We start from the raw sequence: 9,278 nt of genomic DNA on the forward strand, positions 1-9,278 counted from the left end.
TCAAACCCATGTCCCCTGCATTGGCAGGCAGATTCTTAACCACTGCACCACCAGGGAAGTCCCTGCATATACTTTTTATGTCTTTAACTTAAGTCTTCTGCAAACAACTGCTATGACAAGGACAAACACACCTTCATGTCTTTTACCCATTTTCTAATTGCATGGTTTGTTTTTTTTACTGTTTGGTTTTAAGAGTTCTTTATACATCCTATATAGTAGGCCTTTGTTGCATATGTAGTTTGAAGATATTTTCTTCTAGTCTGTCTTTTTATGGTCTTTTGCAGAGAAAAAGTTTTCCTTTTGGTGAAAGGACAGTTTATTGATTTTCCCTGTTATGGGCTGTCCTTTTGGTGTCAAGTCTAAGAACTCTTTGCTTAGATCTCAATCCCAAAGATTTTCTCCTGTTTTTTCCTACTAGTTGGAAGGTAACATAGTTTTACATTTTACATTTAAGGCCATGATCCTTTTTGGGTTAATTTTTGTATAAGTCATTTAGGTTGAGGTTCCTACTTACTTATTTTCTTTCTTTCTTCCTCCCTCCCTGCCTCCCTCCCTCCCTTCCTTCCTTTCTTCCTTCCTTCTTCAGTTGCTCCAGCACCGTTCATTGAAAAGGCTATTCTTCCTCCATTAAACCACTTTTGCACCTTTGTCAAAAGTCAGTCAGGTATATTTGTATGGGTGTATTTCTAGGTTTTTGATTCTGTTCCATTGATCTATATGTCTTTCCCTCCACCAGTACCCCACAATTTTGATTACTGTAGCTACACAATAAATCTTAAAATTGGGTAGACTGATTTCTCCTCCATTATTCTTCTTAAAATTTTTTTAAAAACTATTCTAATTCCTTTGCCCTTCCACATAAATTTTAGGAAGAATAATCTTGCCTACATCTACAAAAATTCTGGCTAGGATTTTGATAGGAATTGGATTAAACCTATGTATTAATTTAAGGAGAATTAACATCTTTACTTTGTTGAGTCTTCCAGTCCAGAGACATGATATGTCTTTACATTATTTAAATCTTTTTTGATTTCTTTCATTAGCATTTTGTAGTATTCAGCATACAAATCCTGTACAAATTTTGTTAGGTTTACACCTAAGTATTTTCAGGTTTTTTTGATTGATTGTAATTGGTATTTTTAATTTTGATGTTCATTACTAGTATATAGTAGTGGAATTGATTTTTGTATATTTATTTTGTATTCTGTACCCTTGCTGAACTGACATAGTATTACTAGAAGTTTTGTTGTAGATTCCTTGGGATTTTTCTATGTAGACAATCATGTCATCTGCAAATAGATCTGTTTTTTTCTTTCTGATCAGTTTGCCTTTTATTTCCTTTTCTTGCTTTATTGCAACATCTAGAACTTCCAGTAGTATGTTGAATAAGAATGCAGGTGTCTTTGTCTTGTTTCTGATCTTTGGGGGAAAGCATTTAGTCTTTCATTATTAACTATATTAGCTTTATCAAGTTGAGGAAGTTTCCCTCTATTTCTAGTTTTCTGAAAGTTTTTATCATGAATGAGTGTGGAATTTTGTCAAATGCTTTTTCTTATCCAGTGATATAATCATGGATTATAGGCAATATTTTAAGTCAAAATTTAGCTCCTGGAAACTTTGTAGAATACTTTATGGTGTTATTTTCTTATATACTCAAATAGGGAAGGCCTAATATCCCATGAAATAAAAGAGAATTTTAGATCTTGGAATTTTCATTTGCCTTCTATGAATTGCAAAATAAACAGATTTATGAAGAGGGGATGATTAAGCTATTAAATAAATATATATTAGGTACCTACTGTGTCCCAGACACAGTTCTAGTCAATAAAGAAGACAGACAAGGTTTCTGAAATCTTGGAGTTCATATTCTGGGGAAGGTAGTGAGGAGGAATGAAAATAAAGTGATAAAAATCAAGAAAAACCCCAGGTTGTATTAGGCATTTTGATGAGAATAAAATGGGGTTATGTGTTACAGAGACACAGGGAGAATGTTTTATATTTGGTGTTAGAAGATGCTGTTAAACTGAGAAGCCCAGGAAATTATATCCATAGTCCAAGAAAAAGTCTTGTGCTTACATTGCTCTAGTTTGCTCTGTCCTCCTCTGACCTCCTTCTGGCCAAATCCTTAAAGCCACAGCACAGTCCCTCATTCTTGGTAAATCCTTCTGGGATATTCCTGCCAGGAGGAAGAAAGTGCACCTGATGTAACAGCCACTGTATGTACTAGACTGGAGGATGATCTGATTGGCCCAGTGCAAGAAGGGTTGGAGAGTAGAAGAAACCACAAGCAGAAAGGCCAGATGAGGAAATTAAGCTAAATATATACTATCTCAAGTATATTCCCAGAAGTTACTGTTAAAATTAAATCCTTGCTCACAACGAAATATTGTACAGCAAAGGTTCTCAAACTTTTTGGTCTGAGGACATTTATGCCCTTAAATATTACTGAGGACTCTATAGAGCTTTTGGTTATATAGATTATAGATATTCATATTTACCATATTATTATACAAAACTGAAAAAATTTTTAAATACTTATATGTATTCATTAAAAATAATACTAAACTCATTGCATGCTAACACAAATAACATATTTTTGTTAAAAAAAAAACTCTTTATTTTCCCCAAACAAAAAATTAGTGAGAATAGAGGCCTCGTTTTACATTTTGCAATCTCTTTAACAATTGGTTATGAGAAAATAGCTGATTTATCATCTCTACTTCTCCAGTGATCTATTGGTATATGTTTTATTTAAAGAAATCCCAGTCTCACGTAGGTAATTTCATTGTTTCTTTTAGATAAATGTGGATATTCTTCTTTGATACTACATTAAAACTTGACAAGTGGTAGTTTCTTAAATGTTAGTTGTAACGTGGATTCTGAAACCATATCAGCAAACTTTTCATATTCTGTTACAATAAAATCCATTGGTCTTACATGAACTTTGAGTGGATCTTTTACCCAGGCATGACTTTGTATTGTGCATTGGTTATTTGAAAAATATTGGTATACTTAGTTATGCAGATCCTCCACATGTTTGTATATTTCCTCATATAGTGTTTTTTAAAAAATCACATATAGTAAAGTCGTTAGATATTGGGAAGCTGTCAAGTTTATGGTGACAGATATGTTTTCCAAAATTCTAATTTTGGTTTGAAAGCTCAAGTTTTGTCATTGTCATCAAAGACTGCCTGTCATTTTCCTTGAAGTTACAGGCTCACTTCATTTATTTTTAAGAAAATGTTTGCCAAATGCCCAGTTCTCAATAACCATAGTTTTACTGTCATTCTTTCAAGTAAAAATAGTGTTCTTTAATAAAAGTGACTAGTTTAGTTTGCAACTCAAACAAATTTCTTTACCCCATGAGTTCTTTTCATCCATTGTACTTTGGGATGCAGTAGAGGTCCTTTATGCATACTTTAAATTATATCACACAGAATATTAAAAGAAGTACTCAAGGGTTGAGAGTGACCATGTCCCTGGGATGCCTTTTTTGAGGAATCTCCTCAGGGAAAGGTCTGCTCAGTTTATTCCTGAAAGAGTGGAGCTAAGCATCACAGTATATACTCTGCCAGACCATTAATGACCCACTTTTAAGGATTGTTTACCCACAGCTCCTTGCCAAGCAGTATGTAGTTAGGAAAGGAAGAGAGCGAGACAGAGAGACAGACAGATTATATGTAATTAATATGAATTAATTATGTTAAGGGCCCTCTTTCTGAGAAAGAGGAGTAGAGGGGAAACTAATATTTATTGTGGATCTACTGTATTTCAGGCACTCTATAGGCACTTTACACATGTTCTTTCATTTAATCCTCAGAATAAACCATGAGGTAAGTGTTATACCTATTTTATAGATGAGGAAACTGAGCCCTGTAAGGATACTAAATAATTAATCCAAGGTCATGCACCTAGTAAGTGACATTACGTAGGACACGCCAAAGTTGTTGGCATGACTGACAAAAATTGATATCGCTGAAATCCTTCTCTCTCACTAAATCCACTGAAGACCCTGCTCTCTCTCTTCCTAGGAGACTGTCAGTGTCTATTACAAAGGTTCTAAAGTCACTTTCTTTTGGGGCCTCTGGCTGGCCCTATTTGTTGCCTAATGAACAATTCTCTCTCCCCTTTCTACCTTGCTGTCTCTCATAGCAGAGGCTGAAAATACTAAATACTGGTTTTCCCTTCCTCCTTTGTTGTTAATGGCGTGGACCTGTGACTCAGTCCTGGCTAATCGAACCTGAGGAGAAGTTTGCTTGGAGACTTTTGAGGAGGGTTTGCCTCCTTAGCACAAATATATGTAAGAGGAGTCTCTACTGTTCCTATCTTCCTGCTTTGGACATTGATTTGTGAAGACGTGATGCTTGGAACTGTGGTAGCCATCTTGTGACTAAAAAATTTCCTCATGCTTTTTTTTTTTTTTTTTTTGGCTGTGCTATGCGGCTTGCAGGATCTTAGTTCCCTGACCAGTGATTGAACCCAGGCCCTTGGCAGTGAAAGCCCGGAATCCTAACCACTGGACTGCCAGGGAATTCCCTCCTTATGCTTTTTATTCTCACATGGTAAAAGACACCATCAGGCACACTGGAACATACTATAATTAATCTCTTTTATTGAGCTGTGAAGTACAGGCTATGTAAATAAAATGACCATGGTAAAAATATAAATTTTTTATGCAAACATTTTTGAGGAGAAAGGGACTTTTGAGATTATCTTGATTATCCACTCTTCATTTTACAGAAAAAAGAAACCCAGAGCAATTAAAGGTTGTTCCCGAAGTTATAGAGCTAGATAGAGCAATTAAAGGCTGTTCCTGGAGTTATAGAGCTGGCTAGAAGACTATATCCAATGTTAGTTCCATAAGACATTCCTTGATGAATAAGACATCACTCATATGTAGCTACATCATTGAAACTATTTGTGACTAGTAAGTGACCATCTGAAATGATTCAACTTGTTTGGTTCATTTTTGTTTCTAAATAGCTCTGAACTTTGTTGGCTATTTAATGATATTATCTGACATTCTTTTCTACTGAGAGTCTTCCTTGAGTTTAATAAGTTATTTGAAATAAAAGTACCATGATTTCAGTTATTCTGCAGAAGAGAAATCCAGCACATTTTCTGTGATGCCCTTACCCAGTATCATTTATCAGAGATAGAAGAGTTGTATCACTTCCCAGTGCCATTATATATAAATTGTATGCTTCACTAAAGGAGATTATAGTTAATTTCATTCACAGCATATATTTTCAGTGCTAAATTAAGCAGTATTAGGTCATTATGAATGACCTGAAGGTCTCTTTGTCTTCTCTAGTCTCTTATGGGTTGATGTGTGTCCCCCAAGAGGATATGTTGAAGTATTAACCTCTGATGCCTGTGAATATGACCTTATTTGGAAATAGGATCTTTGCAGATGTAATCAAGTTAAGATGAGGTCATACTTGATTAGGGTGTACCCCAAATCCAATGACTGATGTCCTTATGAGGAAACAGAGATTTGGACACAGGACGCAGAGACACAGAGGAGACACAAAAGGACCCCACGTGAAGGTGGAGGCAGAGATTGTAGTAATGTGTCTATGTGCCAAGGAACCCCAAGGATTGCTGGCGATCACCAGAAGCTAGGAAGAGCAAGGAAGGATTCTTCCCTGGAGTTTTCAGAGAGTGCATTGCCCTGAGGATACTTTAATTTTGGACTTTAAACTTCTACCCTCCAGAACTGTGAGAAAATAAATTTCTGTTGTTTTAAGCCACCAAATTTGTGGTGATTTGTTATGACAACTACAGAATACTAGTTCACCTTCTCAGATGACACATGATGGCAAGTGGTTGTCAAACCTCCCCTCAGGGTTCAAGTAGATTGAAGAAGAAAGCATTTGTTATCCTGGCTTCCACACAAGTAGTAGAATTCACTTGGAGGTGGCCAGCTTGGGTCACATGCCCACCCCTGAATCAGTTGGTATGTCTAGGCTATTAGGTGTTCTGATTGGCCAGATCTGAGTCATGCACTCAGCTCCCTGTGTTCAAGGGTGAAGGCCCACTCACCCACATGGACTGAGAGTTGGTGCAGTCTGGTGTCCCAAAGGAAGTTTGCCAGCTGGCCCCAAACCAACAAGTATCTACCCTGTGACCCTTATCAAGTTCCTTCATGTCATGATGCTATCCTCTTCTCAGTCCTAGTGCTTTGCTTTACAGGTCACTTAATTAAAGTACTACACTATGGTTTGTTTTGTATTTATCTGGTTTCTCTTCTTTTTAGGAAGAAAAATTCCTAGAGGTTAGTGGCGTGTTTTATTTTTAGTTGGTAGCCCAAATTGTGCATAATATTTTCTTGTTGGTGTTGTTGAATTTAATATTAGAAGGATACATAACAGTAAATTTAGTGTTATAGTGCTAAATATCTCACTGTAATAGCAAAATTAGCCAGAAATTCATCTAGAATACATTCAGATTCATTCAGTGCAACATAACCTCAATTCTATAATATTTTATTGCTTATGTATTCAACCCACAGTACACATTTTCTTTCTTTTACTTCCTCCATCAAATTATCTTCTTATTTATGTACCACACTCCAAGTTTTTTCAATGATGTAAACATAATCAATGTTTTATTTCATTATTATAGCAAAACCTACAACGTCCAATATATAATTGTTTCCTTAAAATATATTTCATATATATGAAATTTTTATTTGTCAAGAAATTCATGTTGATCAGCAGTTAGGGCTTTGGGGAAATCACTAGATCAAGAGTTGTAAGAGCAGCTTTGAAGACTGAAGGAGCAGATATACCTGCTCTTATGAAAAGATGTGTCATTTGCTTGCTCTTTTCAGATTTCATTCGACCAGTGCTTCTGTAACTTCTCCTATTCTTTGTGCTATGAAATTTATCATTTTTGAACAATAATAACTAAGCAGCGTTGTATCTTCATGGTCCCTGTTGCTCTGTTTTTGACCTCTAATGTCTGTGTTATAGGTGCCTCAAGAAACAGAAATTTATGTTTCTACACTTCTGAGGCAATTATATCTGTGCTATCTAGCATTTAAAGGACAACAAACTGTGTCCTCAGTGATAAGGGAAGGTTGTTAGAAAACTTTTCTTCTCCTTAGGCATGTGAACTTGACATTTATCTAAACTGTTGGCTGATAATTGGGGAATGCATTTTTATAAGGGATCCTTCAGATCTGAAAAGTAGACCAACACCAGATGAATCACAAATAACTTAAAAAAGAATTTAAAAAGTTAGTAGTAACCCAGTGAAGAAATGAAAAAATCAAGCATCAGATCTATTTGAATTATATTCTCATCCATTTTAAGACAGAATGTAAAAGGTGAATTGTCTTTCACACATTCAAGTAATCAATATCAGTAATTGTCTTATTTTTAAAATAATTATTTAAAAGAAAATAAGAAAAAATATTTTCACACATTGGTTGATCTTTATCTGTTTTGCACTCTTTAATTTTAACCCAATTAAAAAAAAGATTCATAATTGTCTATTTATATGCTTATCCAGAAGTAATGCTTCTGGAATAGGTAAGAGAAAGAAAACCAAATTAGAAACTATTACATATCACCATAATAAAGAGGAATAATTCAGTACAATTTCCTGATATTTGAGATTATTTAATTGTTGAAATATTTTTATAAAATTCATTCTTAATTTCATGGATACATGAACAAATAATTAGATAAACGCACTTAAAGTGTGAAGTGCCCAGTACTAAGGTTAGTAATCATGTGAGCTTTATTTTTTCCTAACTGAACTAGAGTCAGATTTCCTATAAGCTTGTGTATTCATATCTCTTGAGGAGCAGGCGTAAATAAGGGAGAAAATGCTCTCCTTAAAGAGGGCTCTGCTCTAACTGCCCTAGTACTGCAGGAGTCTGGGGGAGGGGGAGGGGAAGGAGAATGCAGCACAGCTGCTTACCTTACATGTTGAAGGCATGGAGCCAACTCTTCCAGCTTTGATATTACATCAGGCTCTAAACTTAAAATCATATCATATACAAGGGATGAAAATAAAATTACTCCACTTATGAACATGAATGTGGAGGCAATTGTACCACCTCTCTGTCATTTGCCAACAATGGTGTTTAACAAATTTATTGACTTAGCTTCTCTTCTTTTTTCTTCCTTTCTCCTTTCCTTCTTTCCTCCCTTACTCACTTTCTCTCTGCCTTGTTTGGTTAAAAAATAGATTTATGGAAGTTTACAATAATATCTATACACTAGCACTTATTACATGTAAGGCAGTGTATAATATGGGAGGATATAGGGATGTAACAAATTGAGCAACTTACACTTTAAAACACATAAGGAGCATACTAGATAGTAAAGGGTTAAGTGGGAGTCCAAAAATAAAGGGTGGAGGAAGCTCATTCATTCTTCTGTAGAAGAGGGGAGAATACTGAGTTTACTTGGAAAGCAGTGAAAGTAAATCTATAGATATGTTGGAAATTTTCTGAAAAGATTTTACTTATGAGTTATGGCTACCTCCTTACAATGTATATGTAGATACCTTTTTTTCTCTCTCAGGTGATTTTTTAGAGGCCTGTTGTAATTTTTAAATATTTGTAGATCTAACAGAAAGAGTAATAAAGTAAGACAAATTATTACTTAAAGATAGGTAAATATTACTGATGGGAAGTAAGTTGGCTAAATCAGGAACATTATACTTGGACAGAGCTGTTCTATAACATGAACCTATTCAGCGAAAAAAAACAATTTAGTTTACTCTCCCTCATCCTCCCCTCTCCTCTTCCCCTTTCTATGTTTTTGAATGTCTACAGCTCTTCAGTTTCTAAACTACTTACCTTAGCATCCCTCTGCGGAAGATAAATGTGGCGTAATGTGGCATTAACTATAGTTATTTCCTGACCAACCTCTATTTTTACCTGTCCTCACCTTGCACTTCTCAGACAGGGAGAAAATTAAAAAATAGCATGAGCATGGGCATTTCTGAACCTACAGAAATTCTTACCAAAAGGCCTTGACTGCCCATTGGCTGTAGCAACTGGGAAGTAAGGATGAGTAGGAGTCATCACTTGCCTTTATGCAAACTGGAAATCTTTCTTTAGTGTCCCTTTATCAACCTGGCGAGTGATCCAAAGGTGAAGAGTATGATGTTATAACCTCTGGGACAAGAGCAATAGGGACTCTTTAAACATAGCCAGGCTTCTGGGTAATGACGATTGGAGGGGAAAAAAAAGTCAAATTTATTTTAGAGTATAAGAATCTGTTTTATTGCAGAAAGTAAGTAGTATTTTCAACTTT

At 35.4% G+C, this 9,278-nt stretch overlaps 1 long non-coding RNA gene across 3 annotated transcripts in view; it reads left to right on the plus strand.

Moving 5' to 3' along the window:
• Nucleotides 1-9,278, plus strand: part of LOC109549085 (uncharacterized) — a 347,869-nt gene that overhangs the window by 242,395 nt on the left and 96,196 nt on the right. The gene's annotated exons all lie outside the window — the stretch shown is intronic.

Source organism: Tursiops truncatus, chromosome 3, assembly GCF_011762595.2.
Source record: "Tursiops truncatus isolate mTurTru1 chromosome 3, mTurTru1.mat.Y, whole genome shotgun sequence".
Lineage (NCBI taxonomy): Eukaryota > Metazoa > Chordata > Mammalia > Artiodactyla > Delphinidae > Tursiops > Tursiops truncatus.